Below are 17,053 nucleotides of genomic sequence, written 5' to 3' on the forward strand. Positions count from 1 at the left end.
TAGAAAATTCATGTGGTGGAAACAGATTTCAGTTGGAACCCACAAGGCCAAACTAGGCTAATACTCGCTTATAAAATCACAGGTTTTTGTTAGGACACTGCAAGTACCAACTCTAGTACACACAAGCAAGATTGAACTTCCTGCTAACATCCCAGGTCAGATCATCAGAACATAGAAGACAACAATTTAACACTAAGACAAAGATATAGAATTGTAGCACTGGAAGGGACCTCAAAAGATCAGCTAGTCCAGTATCCTGCTCTCATGGCAGAACTAAGTATTATCTAGACCATCTCTTACAGGTGTTTGTCAAACCTGCTGTTAAAAATCTCAAATGATGGAGATTCTACAACCTCCCTAGGCAATTTATTCCAGTGCTTAAGCACTCTGACAGTTAGGATTTTTTTCCTAATGTGCACCTTAAACTGTCCTTTGCAGCAATTTAAGTCCATTGCTTCTTGTCCTATCCTCAAAAGTTAAGGAGAACAATTTTTGTCTCTCCTGCTTGTAGCAATCTTTTATGTCCTTGAAAACAGCTTTCATGTCTCCCCCTCAGTTTTCTCTTCTCCAGACCAAATAAACCAAATTTTTTCAATCTTCCCTCATAGGTCATGTTTTCTAGACCTTTAATAATTTTTGTTGCTCTTCTCTGAACTTTCTCCAATTTGCACACATTTTTCCTGAAGTGTGGCACCGAGAACTGGATATAATACTCCAGTTGAGGCCTAATCAGCGCAGAATAGAGTAGAAAAATTACTTGTCTTGCTTACAATACTCCTGCTAATATATCCTAGAATGATGTTTACCCTGTTCACTCATATTTAGCTTGTGATCCACTATGACCCCCAGATCCTTTTCTGCAGTACTCCTTCCTAGGCAGTCACTTCCCATGTTGAATGGTTGCAACTGATTGTTCCTTCCAAAGTGGAGTACTTTGCGTTTGTCCTTATTGAATTTCATCCTATGTGTAGCACCATCTTCTGGTGGAGCTCCTGTCTGTACTGATCCTTACAACTTTCCGCCCTCTCGTTAAATAAAAATTTGAACAGTAAGTCCTAGGAATCTAGGCAGTTTGCCATCCACACAGATTTCCATGAGTCTGCCGACGTGACTCCTATATTCAGTCATGAACACATCACTTGTAGTTGGATTTAGATATCGGCAAGTGCAGGGTTTACGTCCTCTAAGTCAGGCCTATCTGTTGTGAACAGATTGTCTCTTGAAGACTGCAGTGTGATGACATCCCAAGAATACCCAGGCAATTCCTTCTTCACAACCAGTCACCTATTACAAACCACAAGAGCCTGCTGAGGTATCTCCAAATCCTCTTTTACATCCACCTGGGATGGTTGTTGAGCATCCTTACCATTTGCTTTCTCTTTTCTTTAAATGTATCCGTGCATCGGTTCTCAATGCACTACAAAAGGGCAATTTTCCTTTTGGCATCAATAAGGCACAAGTTGTTTAGCTTCTTAATCACTGCATAAGGTCACCTCCAAGGAGGATTAAGTTTGGGATTTTTTCCAGACTGCTTTTTCCAGTTGTGTAAGATTCCTTCCTAGGTCGAGTACATAATTTTCCTTGCATCTTGTGCATTGCATGTTGACTTCCAGTCCATCTGTCCCGCCACCTTCTGGAATGTTGTTCTCAGGTCACAGATCTAAGACTCTGCCACGTCATCCATGTGTGTAGGTGAAGGGAGCTTTGCCAGTTCTTGCTTCCTGAACATCAAGTCACAAGGAAGCAAGAGTTTGCGGACTCCAAAAATAATCTCATAAGGAGAGCAACAGATAGTTGAGTACCAGCAGGTGTTCTACACAAAGACAACAAAAGGTGACTTTGTATCCCAGTCTCATTAGTCTTCACTGGCTAAGACTAAGCATAGAATCAATGGTGCGGTCTATTCTTTCCACTGTCCCATTACTTGCAGGGTGGGCAACACTGGTCCTCACACTGGTTATGTGGAGTTGTCAGTAAACCTCATGTAACAACGATGGTTCAAATTCCTTCTCCTGATCACCGCAAATACAGCGAGCCAAACTGCAATGCTACACGTTCATCAATGCAGCCGTAACTGTCTCCGTCCTTTTGTCCTTCAATGGTTGCACCACTACATTCTTTGAGAAGATGTCATACTCTGCCAGCAAATAACAACTGGTGTTTCTGATAATGGGCCCTTTAAGTCAATCTTATGAACTCCCATGGCCTACTAGGTTGGGGCATTTCCCCTAAAGGAGTTCTGCCTCTTCTTGTTGATGCTATCCTTTCTTGACAGGAAAGTATCCAGTCCTTAATATCTGCAGCCATGCCCAGCCAAAAACATCTGTCAGATACATGGCTCAGTGTCTTTTCGTGCCCCATGTGACCTGCCATTTGGTTATCATGAAGACATTCCAGCACCAGTCTCTGAAAATTGGCTGGCAAGACAATCCTGTTACTTTCAAACACCGGCAAGTTGGTAGCCAGATCAACGGATAATCATTCCTGAACTGCATTTAACCTCCCCTGCCTGGGTTCCTTCAGTAGATCCATTGGCCCACTGAACATAACTCAGGGTCCTTGGATTGTTCTTGCCAGATGTCCTCACAAGACTAGACTGAGTCTACTCTCACTGTCCTCAACAAGCTTAGAGCATCTGCAACCACCTTTTTGCTTTTCAGGTTTATGGTGAACTCTGAATGAATATCATAGAATCTCAGGGTTGGAAGGGACCTCAGGAGGTCATCTAGTCCAACCCCCTGCTCAAAGCAGGACCAATCCCCAACTAAAGCATCCCAGCCAGGACTTTGTCAAGCCTGACCTTAAAAACCTCAAAGGAAGGATTCCACCACCTCCCTAGGTAAGTCATTCCAGTGCTTCACCACCCTCCTAGTGAAAGTTTTTTTCCTAATATCCAACCTAAACCTCCCCCACTACAACTTGAGACATGCTTTGTAAACTAAGAATACAATATTTCTTCACACAGTGGGAACCGAACTCCCAAATGCTTTAGGGCCAAAGACTGCTTGCTTTGTTCCCACAGGTACTTCCACTGAAGTCACTGTCATGTGCTTCCTTTGAAGTCAACTGAACTATTCATCTGTGTGAATCAAGGAGGATTTGGCCCTTAGACTCTACCATAATTAGGTCATTCAGATGGTTTTGATATACCCCCCCGGCTGTCTTTATAATATCTTTGAAATAATAAAAATAACAATGTAGTTGTTAGCTAAATGTCATCAAATATTACTGTAACTTGCCAAATAAATGAAATCTGGGTCTGCATCAACTGCTGCACAAGACAATTCAAAACAAACAAACAAAAACTCGAATGGATTTGCTGTTCTTGAGGCAAGAAGATTTTTCCTTCTCCTCCATACTCTCATCTGAGATCTCCGACACTGGATCTATTCCTGTTGGTTGACAACTTAGTGAATCCAGCATCAAGCCTTTCTTGGTAGTTATGGTTGAATGGCTTTGGACTGCATTTCCCAATCTGGTCCAGGAGGATGTCCATATGGAAAGGCAAACATAATCCAAATATGCAGTTTCATCAATATTTAGTCACGTAAGTCTAGCCATTCATTCTGGCTGACCATAGTGCATCAGTTCTTGTTTAGCTCTTGATGTGCCCAGAGACAGGCACAGTGAGCACCTTTAAAAATAAATCTAAACTGAGCAGTAGGTATTCACCACATGGGAATGAGATGGATCAAGCCACTTCTCACCATTCAGCAGACAATCGAATTTGTATCCTTTGTTAGATAACAGCTGCTGCATCAGATCTGAGTGAAAAGTCACTGACTTTCTTTCTGCTTGAATACAACAAATCAAAGCAGCTATCCTCATTACACAGCAGGCTCCATTGATTTGCATATTTTGGAGGTCAAACCACCATAAAAAACAGATTAACTTTTGATTTTAAGAACTTGTAAATCTGTTTATTGGAAGGGAGAGAAAATGAAACCAATGGGTTTAAACCAGGGTTGAACTTTGCCCATTATTCATCACATTTGGTTGTTCACCTTGCCCTTTAAAGAGATGTCAGGTGAGGATACACCTTTATACAGAGGCCTTGCCTTCCCCTCACAGCTGATTTTGAGAGAGAGAATAGAATGCCTGGAAAAACAAGCATTTAATCTACCCAGTGGACAGAATATTAACTTTGCACAAACATAAACTTACATGAGAACCTGGCAAAATAAATTACTTCCCAGCAATCGGGAATTATAACCCTTGTACCATGACCCTTGTTGCTAATTTGGAGGAAAAAGCAGCTGCTTATTTATCCGTTTTATTATAATTTAATAAAAGCACATTGAAAATTAAACTTCCAACTAAAACTATTAACTTTTATTAAACTAAGGATTGAACAGCAAAGATATCAACTCAAAATTACAAATGGAATTGACAACAGTAGGGAAAGGAATCAACCATTGGCTAAATCACTGGGTGAACACAATCTAGGCACATGATCTGTTCATAGGCATACTTTACCCTGGAAAATGAAGATGTCTGATCCTACGAAATAGTAAGCCCAATACCTTCAATATTTACTGAAGAACTCCTACAGTTGATTCTTTTCCTGCCTAATCTACCTCTATTATGCATCCAATGAAGTGAGCTGTAGCTCACGAAAGCTTATGCTCAAATAAATTGGTTAGTCTCTAAGGTGCCACAAGTACTCCTTTTCTTTTTGCGAATACAGACTAACACGGCCGTTACTCTGAAACCTCTACTATAGAGTGACAAATAACTCATAATTTCCCTTTTGAGTAGATTAGTTTTACACAGCTACTCTTTTAAACAAGATCTGCCAGTTTAACACCTTAAATAGAGGAGGGGTTTTTTGTGTATTTTGATGGGGAAAATTGGTGTCATGGACTCATTTAGCATCTAGAAAACACAAAAGAATCACATCACTTTGCAGGGCCTGATACAATCAGTCAATTGTAATTTTTTGGCAAAGCCACAGACTACACAGGATACAGTTAGCACAATCAGAATCATGGTACAAAAGTAGGCCCAGTGCCTCCCAGAGCTCCTAAGAAGCACAACCTCAGCCAGAGAAATTAAAAAAAGAGAGGATCAAAAATGAAGAAGGTTGGCTCTAGACTGCTGTTCAGGGATCAGGTGACCTTGTCTTGGTACCTTATGCTGACTGGCAGGCTTCCTTGGGCACTTGGCTGGCATAGCTGGTTGCCTTGGTATCCTCCTTCCTGGTGGATGGAGGGGCAGTTAGGCTCCATGCAAATGGCAGGGTCCACTTGCATGGAGTGCATTGCAAGATTGACGCCTTAGACCAGAATTTTCAAGAGCCCTTTGATGCCTAAATGGCCAATTAGGGACCTAACAGGTGCTCAGCCTCACCAACTTCACAGGGCACTGCTTGGCTGCAGCAGTCTGGCTGCACAGAGCTCACTGCAGGATCTGGCCCTAAGTGGTTTGCTCGCAGTAACCCAGTGTGGTAGAGCTGGGGAATGGGATGCCTACTTTCTTGTAACAACTAGAAAAATGTTGCCATCTGATGAATTGGTGCCCATTTACCGCCAGGGATATTTTGTTAAATGTAAGGAAGCACTGAGAATTCCTTTCCTGATTTCATATCACAGCTAGTGTCTGCTGACAGAATGAGGTTACTACCTGCTTTTTTTTTTTTTAATTATCATTCCAAGCCACATTTGAAGTGCTTAATCTTACCTGATGCAGATGCTGCCTTTCTGGAGTCCCGTTGTTTTTTCTTAATGAAAACTTGCTGTGGCTTTGTCAAAATAATATAATTGACCAATAGTATCAGGCCCTTCAAAGTGATGTGATTCTTTTGTTTTCTAAAAGCTAAATGAGTGCATGACACCAATTTCCCCCAACAAAATATACAAAGAACTTCCTCCATTTAAGTTGTTAAACTGGCATCACAGGGCCTAATAACATCAGCCACACTATCAGAGGCTCGTTCACCTGCACATCCACCAATGTGATCTATGCCATCATGTGCCAGCAATGCCCCTCTGCCATGTACATTGGTCAAACTGGACAGTCTCTACGTAAAAGAATAAATGGACACAAATCAGATGTCAAGAATTATAACATTCATAAACCAGTCGGAGAACACTTCAATCTCTCTGGTCACGCAATCACAGACATGAAGGTCGCTATCTTAAAACAAAAAAACTTCAAATCCAGACTCCAGCGAGAAACTGCTGAATTGGAATTCATTTGCAAATTGGATACTATTAATTTAGGCTTAAATAGAGACTGGGAGTGGCTAAGTCATTATGCAAGGTAGCCTGTTTCCTCTTGTTTTTTCCTACCCCCCCCCCCCCAGATGTTCTGGTTTAACTTGGATTTAAACCTGGAGAATGGTCAGTTTAGATGAGCTATTACCAGCAGGAGAGTGAGTTTGTGTGTGTATGGGGGTGGGGGGGATGTGAGAAAACCTTGATCTATGCAGGAAATAGCCCGACTTGATTATGTAAAGAGTTGTCACTTTGGATGGGCTAGCACCAGCAGGAGAGTGAATTTGTGTGGGGGGGTGGAGGGTGAGAAAACCTGGATTTGTGCTGGAAATGGCCCACCTGTTGATCACTTTAGATAAGCTATTACCAGCAGGACAGTGGGGTGGGAGGAGGTATTGTTTCATGATTTCTGTGTGTATATAAAGTCTGCTGCAGTTTCCACGGTAAACATCTGATGAAGTGAGCTGTAGCTCACGAAAGCTCATGCTCAAATAAATTGGTTAGTCTCTAAGGTGCCACAAGTACTCCTTTTCTTTTTGGAAGATCTTGTATCACAGAGTCCAGTTTTGTAATATCAGCCCAGAATTGGAATCTATGGGCCAGATCCTCGGATGGTATAAATTTGCATTGCTCCAATGAATTCTTTTTATACTTAATGAAAATGACAAATGGCTGCATATTAACAAAAAAAAAACCATAAAATTACACATTTCTTGAATAGTCTATTTTTCAGAGAGCTCTTTTTTCTTTTTTTATATTTTAAATTCATTTTATCCTTCACTCTTCACACATACCTTTATTCTACATAATTCTTGTCTCCATTAGATTGCAGCTATTGAAGCAAAGGGACTTACCTTGGCACTTGGTCTTTACAAAAAAGACTTCTACTGTGAGGCATGGTGGTTGATCCCCGGGACTGCTGTCTGGAGGGGAATAAGCAAGCAGGAAATAACTGATCTCATTCAAGGAGCTGGAAAGGGGAAAGGAAGAGGAAAGGCTGGAGCCTCATCTGGGGTAAAGGTAGCTTGTTATGGTCTATGCTCAGTACTAGAGCACCTGCAGACACAGCATTGTAGGGGTTCATCCACTCTAGCATCCCCAGTTTTGGTTCCACAATGGTCTACCACTTTCGTGGCCTAACCCACCAGCCAGGTCACTTACCAGTCCCCTAACAGTGAGCAGTAAAGTCTGAAAAACCAGGAAAAAGGGCATGTTGGACATACCAAACCCAAATTTCCCTCTATTCTTTCAAAGAGCTGATGTTTATTACTGCAAAAACTGACAACATGAACTGGGAATTGTGCAGCTGAAGCCACTGGAAACTAATTGGGAGTGGGAGCATGAATGACTTGGGGAACTGACCATGGGAGACAGATCCTTTCACCTGGGTATCAATAGCCAGCTCTGATGCAGTCTTAGTAAATAGTCCCAAATGGTTAGCAAAGAATGACTATCGGGGGCTTATTTGCGGAGATGATCCAATGCACTTTCCAGGGGGCACTATACACTACATTCCACCACCACAACTGTAATGAGCTGGTACACTCAGAAAAAGCAGCCTAAAGTGGGTATGGCAAAAGAGTTTTCCCCTTATACTTTCATTCCAGGATTGAGGCAAACTGGAGAAGATTCATAGAATATCAGGGTTGGAAGGGACCTCAGAAGATCATCTAGTCCAATCCCCTGCTCAAAGCAGGACCAATCCCAAATTTTTGCCCTAGATCCCTAAATGGCCCCCTCAAGGATTGAACTCACAACCCTGGGTTTAGCAGGCCAATGCTCAAACCACTGAGCTATCCCTCCCCCCACCACTGAGCTATCCCTCCCCCCATTCTGTAGATGTGAAGGCCAGGCGGGACAACTGGATTGTCTAGGCTATGGCCTGTTTTACACAGGAGGTCAGAATTTAAACCAATTACCCCAGCACTGAGTCCAAGGATCTCCCATTACTGTTTAAGCTTGCACTGCGGCTGCCGCTGCTGTCCCTGTACCGTAGGGGTAGTTGAAATATTTTGAAATTTAAAATGCGTATATGAAACGTAAATTAATACTTTGGGAAAAAATGAATAAACTTCAATGATTTTTCCTCTCCCCTTTTTGACCACGTGTCCAGCTGGTCAAAACACACCAACAGTGAAATTTCAACACGAGTGTTAAAATGGAGGAAATTTCTTTTGTGTTTGTGTGAATTTTTGCCTCGTACTTTGGACCCAGCTCTATTTTCCAATGTTCATCTCGGAAACCAATGTTCAGTAACAGGCTAGTACCTATCAAATATGAAATTACTTATTTGTAAAAAAAAAATACCTTGTTAAACAAATGGATCCTGTAACATTTCACGATTACTGTGCAATTATAATTATTTTATACTATGCCCCTCATTTTGGGGTCACCGCCATACATGCTCTCAGTGGAAATATGGGCCTATGAATTATAAAAGATGGGGTCAGATGAAGCTGTTGAAGGCAACCCCAGGGGACTGTTCAGTTTTTTCTTACAAAACAAGACATTTTCTCCAGCGCTTTCTGATACTGCAGAAGCGATGATCCTATCACTTCAAGCTGTGATGATATTGCCCTTCAGGAAAGCTCTGTTTGTCTGTTTTACACAGTGTTTGGCAGAAGGAAATATTTTATTGCTCACCATAGTCACTTACATCTCATTTTGATGTCCCTTTCTGAGCAGAGTGTTGCCCATCCTTGCATAACTTCTCAATCTTGATTTTCAGCGTTGAATTCCATTAACTTGTATCAGTCAACTAAAGAATATGAAAGTCTGAGTTATGTGTTGTGTACATGAAAGGAGATTAGGGCCCTGAGTTTTAATATTTCATATACACTGAAACTAATGAAAGGCGCTTTTGGGCAGAGAGGCTGTCTGACCTCTAAATGACTAATTATTTTTTTTTTAAATAAGACTATGCCAGAGCTGGGCAGGAAAGTATCCGTGTGACCAGTTATGTGGAGAGAAACATCCCATTGGTTCAAATGCTAAAAGAGACTATAAGAATCACCTGGCGCACAACATATATCTTAGGCTGTAGTCAGGATTGCATTACAACGTAAAAAAAAAATTATTGTCAGCATGTGGAAAACTTTGGTCAACTTTGTCTTTTAGAAATTAGAAGCCAACGCCTTCAGCAAAATAGCAAGGCCAAGCTAAACTGCTGTAAGGCTGGTTAAAACCAATGTAAGAGGGTCTATACACAATTGATGCGACATCACACCTTTCATTTAAACCAGTGCAACTATGTTTAGACTAGATCTTAGTTTCTAGTTGAGCTGAATTACTGTGGAACAGATTGAAGCATGGATATCTAGAGGAGGGGAGCTCTGTGTTTTATAGAGGGTTGAGTTCTGCTGGCTGGTGGGGTGTCAGCTGCTATTTAATTTTATTTGCATTCTTCTTTGTTTCTTGAACAGCTAGAGCCTTGGGTAGGTGCCTCCTCTTTGTGTATAAATCAAAATATAAAATAAATAATGCAAATCTAGACTGATGTGGGGAGTGTATCTATTATTTGTGAATGTATATTGTGCTTATCACCAATTAGTCCTGCTCAGTCTTGAGATCAGGAGCTTTAAAGGACCACCAACTTCATTGTTTCTGCTCCTCAACTAAATGACTGAAAAGTAGATAAACAGAGGGTGAGCATTTCTGGCATGAAGAACTGCTACCTATGTTCATGTGTGAATACCTTTGTTCAGACATGCATATGAGTATTCTAACAATGTTTCCAACATCCATGTAAACAGAACCCACTTGCATGAATGCTCAGGGGGAAATGCATGAACAAAGCTGAATCCAAGAGCAATTGGGAATTCATGCAAAAGTTTACAAAGAACTTCTTCCACTATCCATCTGCTCTACTGGTTGTCTGAGCTGCTGTTGAAATGTGTAGAATGGCATTGGTCTATTTCCTACAGACAGGATTTATCCCCCAAATTTAAGAAAGATTTAGAGACAAGGCACCAACTGATGCCAACATGGGGGAAAGTAGGGCAGTTTGAAAAATAATTAGAAATAAAGTTTAAACATAAGCTGAAAAATTGGAGCTGAATTTTAAAAAGTCTCCAAATGTGGGGGAAGTTCTGATCTGGGAGTTTTAAGTTGGCCCATTATGACGAGTAGGGCCATTTTCAAAAGTTGGAGTAAGATACCTGCTTGAGTTTCCCAGCATTCTGGAGTGTTTGTGTAGGTTTACATGGGAAACAGAAACCTATGGCAGCAAGACTCAGTCTTGGGCTGGTTGGGTGTGTGCTTCGGTGCTAAAAATAAGTGTGTAGACCCGGGGTGGCCAACCTGAGCCTGAGAAGGAGCCAGAATTTACCAATGTACATTGCCAAAGAGCCACAGTAATACATCAGCAGCCCCGCATCAGCTCCCCCGCTGGTTCCCAGTGCCCCCCGCCCAACGGCAGCCCCACAGATCAGCACCTCCCCCTCCCTCTTTCCCCCCCCCACACCTCCTGATCAGCTGTTTCATGGCGTGCAGGAGGCTCTGGGGTGGAGGGGGAGGAGTGAGGGGATTCAGGGGAGGGCACGGGAAGGGGTGGAGTGGGGGCAGGGCCTTTGGCAGAGCCAAGGGTTGAGCAGTGAGAACCCACCCCCACATTGGAAAGTTGGCCCCTGTAGCTCCAGCCCCGGAGTCGGCGCCTATACAAGGAGCCGCCTATTAACCTCTGAAGAGCTGCATGTGGCTCCGGAGCCCCAGGTTGGCCACCCCTGCTCTAGACCTTTGGACCTGGGCTGGCACTCGGGGTTTACTTTCCAGAAAATGAAGTAAGAAGTACCAAACTGCTCCAGTCAGATAACCTTTAGCCAAATTCCATTCCTGTCCAGATGCAGCTCACTCAACCACACCACCTGGTTCTGATTAAAATGGACACAAAGAGCTGGACATCATCAGTATACTGAAGGCAAGAGGGCCCAAACTGTCTCCCTAGTAGCCTCTGGTAGAAGAAGAATGAGATCAGAACTGGGATGGAATACACCTATGTTCACATCCTACACACTATTGTAGTAATCTTTGTATGAGTTATGCCATACAGGTGCCAACAAAACCAGCGGGCCACTAGCTGCCAAGTGGCTATTCTTTGGCAAGAAAGGGGGGCAGGGACAAAGATCTACATTTTAGCAAAGAAACAACATGCAGTTTTTTTTCCTCCTGAGACTGGCGGTCTTCTAGTTCCCAGCTGGAAATGTTTTTCAAAGAGGGACTAAAAAACTATGAAAAGAAGGGGCAAACACCTTCTCTTTCCTGGCCTGTCTCTGACATTATACCTAAGATGACAAAGGAAAACAACTGTTGGAATTTGGGGAGAGAGTTGACCTGACCTGAAGAGTTTGGTCAGTAATCTTGCTGGAAGCATGTGGTGAGAAATTTTGCTTGAATCTAATGTTGTTTGTTAAATTAGGCACTAGAAAGTGCTTTATCTTTATTTTTCTTGTAACCATTTCTGACTTTTATGCCTCATTACTTGTACTCACTTAAAGTGTCTCTCTTTGTAGTTAATAAACTTGTTTTATTGTTTTAGCTAATCCGATATGTTCAATCTGAAGTGTCTGGGTAACTTCCTGTATCATAATAAACTGATTACATTATTCCCTTAAAGGAATAACAAATTTAATATTTTGGGACTGCTTGGGAGAGGGCTGGGTAGTGCAGGACACACATTTCTGGGGGAAAGTCAAGGACTGGGGATGTGTTGGGATCACCCTGAAGTATAATAAAGGCTAGTGAGAGGCAGGATGTGACTGGCAGGCTGTAGTTACACAAACACAAAGTGGTCTGGCGGCTGGTTGTGAGCACTCCAGGCTGGAGATTACAACAGCAAGACATTCCAGGGCTCCCTAGCTTCCAGGGCAGGGATGACACAGCCCCCCAGTGATCTGGATTGTACTCTGGTATGTCATAAGAACCTTTGTGTCATTTTTCTAACTGTCAGGGCGGGGATATTGCTCAGGGCGGGGATATTGTCTTTTCGTAGGTTTAGAAAGTGCCATGCTCCCATTATGTGAATCGTAAAAATAACTGTGGTTTCCCACACTTGTAGTCAACCTAATAGTACAACTTAACAGAGGAACAGTCATGTTTTGCAACCCACCTGATGTCCCAGCTCCCAACTCTGTGCCTCAGCTCATAAAATGAGCCTTGAAAGACAGTGAGTGCAGGTGACATGTGGACAGTCGCACAAACTCATCACTCTTGTTCTATGAATGTCACAACTTGCTGGCTGACACTCCAAAAAACATTTGTGCCTCAGTCAGCACCAGCTATCTAGTACTTCTCTCTTCTACTACGGCTGATGAGGTGATCCCTTGGTTTAATACCACAGAGCACAGGGCTGGCCCACTATGCCTTGGGGACACAGGCAGTGGTTTAAGTAGAAATCATTTCTTGATGGTACTACAGACATGGGAGGGACACATGGGGGGCTTGTGACCTCTTCATGTGACTCTGCCCCACCCCACCACCAGCCCAGGGCCCCTACGCTCTCCCTGTCCCCTCCGACTCCCCTCTTTGTATATACAAACATCAACATGCTTAACTACTCACTTTCCCCCGCATATGTAGTATTCAGTCTGTTTATACGGAATATGGGAGTTAGGTGAGGAGCCATTTCAGCATATGTATGATTGATTAAAAGACAAATTTTAAGTAGAACTGTATCCTAAACTGCTTTACGGTATTGTACCCAAACATTGCATTTCAATGGGGGATTCAACTTCCTTTATAGAAACAAACTCCTGAAACTCTTACCAGTCCACAAAAGTGGTTAAGGGTCATGCAAATAGTCCCATTGTCTTCAGTGGGATTGATCAAATGATTAAGGGTTTACAGGATTAGGTTCCAAGTTTGTAAATTGTTCTGGATGAAACTGACAATGCCTGAGCTGTCCGATCAGAAGGAGCTTCATTTGAATAAAGGTGGGCAGATGTGTGATAAGTCCTAGCTCCATTGCTAAGATGAAGAACATATTTTCAGCAAAGTTCTTGGCAGATTCCTGAGGCAGCTGGTTTAAGGCCATCAGTGTCCGGCATTATAATCTTCACTGATAGTTCTATCACCAACAAAGCTGGAAAATGAGTGAGGCATTTGTTTTCTTTGTTTTGCTGCTCCAGTGCCAGTTAACAAAATGCATGTTAGACTAGTTTGGCTGCAAAGATGAATTCTATGTACACTGGGGACAACACCTGATTCCTGATGCAGAATTAGGCTGACATCAGAATCCAAATATCCTCTGGTCAGTGCAAGCAGAGGCATTCCTTTAATGATTTGGACTAGATGTGATTCAATATGGATGTTACAGATAATTCAGACGAATGGAAGAAACAGAATCAAAACCACTGTTTAAACACCTTCCATCCCCCAACCCCTCCCCTCCTGAGGACTCCTGACCAACGTAACGGCACAATACATATGCTAACAAATTTAAACAAACCCTTCATTTAAGTTTGTTAGAGTATGTGTTGTGCTGTTAAAGCCATTTAAAGAATGAACGCCCTCCCTACCTGCGTTCTTCTCCTTTAAGAAACAGAGTGCAGTCCCACCCCACCCCCCAGAAGGGGTGGGGGTAGCTCCAAGTCTTTCCGGTACCCTATACCCGCTAAAAATCTCTTGCTGGTACCGCGTGCTGGAGGGTACCACCCTACTTGCACTCCTGGACATAGGCAAACAAATCTCTTGAGAGAGTACCCTTCCGGGTCATCCAAGTGGGCTGTCTGTCACTTTTTCCTTTCCCTCCTTCCCCAGGTTGCCTTCATCTCTCTTTTCCCTAATCTCATTTCCTTGACTTTACTAGCGGGTGAATTTCACCCCAGTGCAGAGGGCCAGACCAAGGCCCTAGGGCTTATTTTGAGGACTTTAATGGGACTTAAGGGATGCCTAGGCTTAGAGAGAGTCCTTTGCACATAAGTGAATTTCACACTAGGATGAGGAAATTTTCTGCTGTCCAGCTGGCCTTCTCTCTATGCCTGTGTAACCTGATGGAAAGTATGTTACAGGTCTCCCGCTGTGCCTGATCCAAGTGGGGATATGAATCTGTTAGCACCCCTGCTAGGGAGCTCTAGCTCAGGCTGTAACAGCTCATGCTTTTAGCTCTGAAGGCTCCATGGTTTAGCCCCTAGCATGTCAGCAAAGATGGCATTGGCAGCTGTCACACCGGCAGTTCAGGAAATACAAACATCTAATATTTCTACCTGCTGTGGAACTCCTCCAGACACAGACTCCTTTGCTGTATGTGCCTAACCCTACCTCTGGTGAGACAGGCTGAAAAGAAAGGACTTTTCAGTATTCATTGTGCTCGGAATAAGCTTAGAGCCTTGATTTTTTTTTTTTTAAAGCTGTTAGTTTCTTGTTTGGTTGAACCTTATTTAAAAGACACTAAGATGCTTGCAGGCTGAAAAGATCCTTACTACAGTATCCTGAATAGCATGGGCCACTCTGTCTGCTAGAATATTTCACGGCGAAGTATTTCATCTGTCCTTTTCAAGTGTTTGTTCTCAATGTTTTGTGGCTGTTACTAGAACTGTTCACACGGCTGGTGAAAAATCAGCCATTGCTTAGAATCATAGAGCTGATTTGGGGCGGAGGGAAACAATGCTTCACCACCCAAGAAATGATTTTCGTGCTACAGTGAAAGAATCAACACCATTCATCTTGACAAGTAACCCACTTCTCGTTTTAGCAGCACAGAATGCCGCGCCTCTTGGCAAAAACACCTCAACTGAAGCTGAATCCAGGCATCCGTTAAAAGCAAATCAGCACGGGCTGTATGTCCACAGCTGCACACAAGGCTGAGATAAACCGGAGAGAGGAGTGATGGCCTAGTGCCTAAGGCACTAGCTTAGTACTTAGACTAGTGGTCAAAACCCTGCCCTGCCACAGACTTCCCCCTGTGACCCCAGGCATGGTACTTAATCTCTCAGTGCTTCAGATCCCAATCCGCAAAATAGGGATTTCCTTTCCGACCAATTACTTTTGCTGTAATTCAAACAGAAAACTGCCATCTCATTAAGGTTAGGCAGGTGATATGCTGTTCTTGCTACTGAGTGGCTATGAAATGCGCACACAGTCAGCTTCTGCTAACATACCCTATTTTCCTTCCTCTCCAAGCCATGCACCTGTTCTATCTTGTCTCTTCGGCTTTAAACTCCTTGGGGCAGGGACTTTATTATATGATTCACAGCACCTGGTACAAAGGGCTCCCAACCTAGCTGAAGTGCTATCTCAGGATGGATTATTACTACTAATAATTAAGCAAAGTGAGATACTTGCTGGGTTAGGCCCTGATTCTGCAAAGACTTATGCATGTGCTCAATTTTATGTACATATTTCAATGAGATTACTCAGAAGGCATAGAAGTTAAACATATTCACAAATCCTCACAGGATTGGGCCCTGATGCAGCAAGCATCTCATTTTGCTTAAGTCTTTGTAGGATCAGGGCCTTAATTAGTAGGTCAATAATCTTGCAGCATTTTATAATTTATCAGCATTGCTGGAATCTAGCTTCTGGAAACAAGCTTGCAGGTGCAGAGAGAGCCATTTTCTGAGTTCGGTACAAATTGTATAATTTGGAAGAATTTCATGCAATTACTGGGAATTCATGCAAAATTTTACATTGCCACTACATTGGCAAAAAGTAGGGGAAATTATTTTTTCCTCACTGTCTGAGGAGGCGCTCTCAACTCTGAAACCTGAGGGGACGGAGCACTTTCCAGTACTGGGTTCTCAAATCTGTAGTTTTATGTAGTTTCGAACAGTTAGTAATGCTGTGGTACTGGGTCCAGCTCGTGAGAATACAGAAAGATTGACGTGTTTGTAAATAAACACCGAGTTTTCCCCTAAATCAAATCTCCTGCTACTACAGAGATCAGTATGACTCTGGCACTGGCTAGTGATGAGTGATGTGTAATGTCACTTCAAGATAGGAAGATGCAATAAAACATCAAAGGAATCCTCCAGGCATGAATCCCATAGCATCACTGCAGCATTTAACCCTGGCTTTCCTGAATGGCATATGACAGACAAAAAATGTAACTGATGCCAGTCATGCCATCAGTAAAATTATTGCTAAACTACTTTAAGGCTCCAATTCAGCAAAGTGCTTAGCATATGCATACACTGAAGCACTTGGTTAAGTCCCACTGACTTTATTGAGATTGAAGCTTATCCCCTGGAAGAGTGTTCCTCTGTAGCATCCAGCCCCTGCCACTTGGTGCCCACAGAAACACCAGGTCTGCTGTCTCAAAAGAGACAGAATGCACACCAGCCTGTTGGCTCAGCCGAGATTGCACACCTCACCTTAATATAACAGGGATTGAGTTGATTTTATAGTAAAGCTAAAATTGTTTATTAATAAAGAACAGAGATTTAAGTGGTACTATGCAGAGATAACAGAAAGAGAAAATGGTTACAAGTAAAACAAAATAAAACATGCATTCTAGTGTCTAAAATTTAACAGATTATACTCCTGGTCTCAGGGAATTTTACACTACCGTCAGTTCTCAGCAACCTCAACCCGCATGACTGTGGGGTCAACCTTTCACAGATTCCAAGATCACTGGTCCGTTTCGTCCCTTAAGTGATGGATAACAAAGGAACCCCTTTCTTTTTTATAGTTCAGATAACCCTTGAAATGTATTCTTTGAAAAGTAAACCCAGACAAAGTTCCTCTCCCCTGTTGCGTGCTTTTGGCTGGCTGGTCCCAAGCCCCTTCTTCATCCTCTGGTCCATTTGCTTTCTGGACTGCCTAGTTTACCTTAGATAAACATGTACTTTTATTGGCCTTTGCTTGTAATCAGGCCGTGCTGTTTTCTCATCTGCCTGTCAGCTGAT

This window comes from Lepidochelys kempii, chromosome 5 (genome assembly GCF_965140285.1).
Source record: "Lepidochelys kempii isolate rLepKem1 chromosome 5, rLepKem1.hap1, whole genome shotgun sequence".
NCBI lineage: Eukaryota > Metazoa > Chordata > Testudines > Cheloniidae > Lepidochelys > Lepidochelys kempii.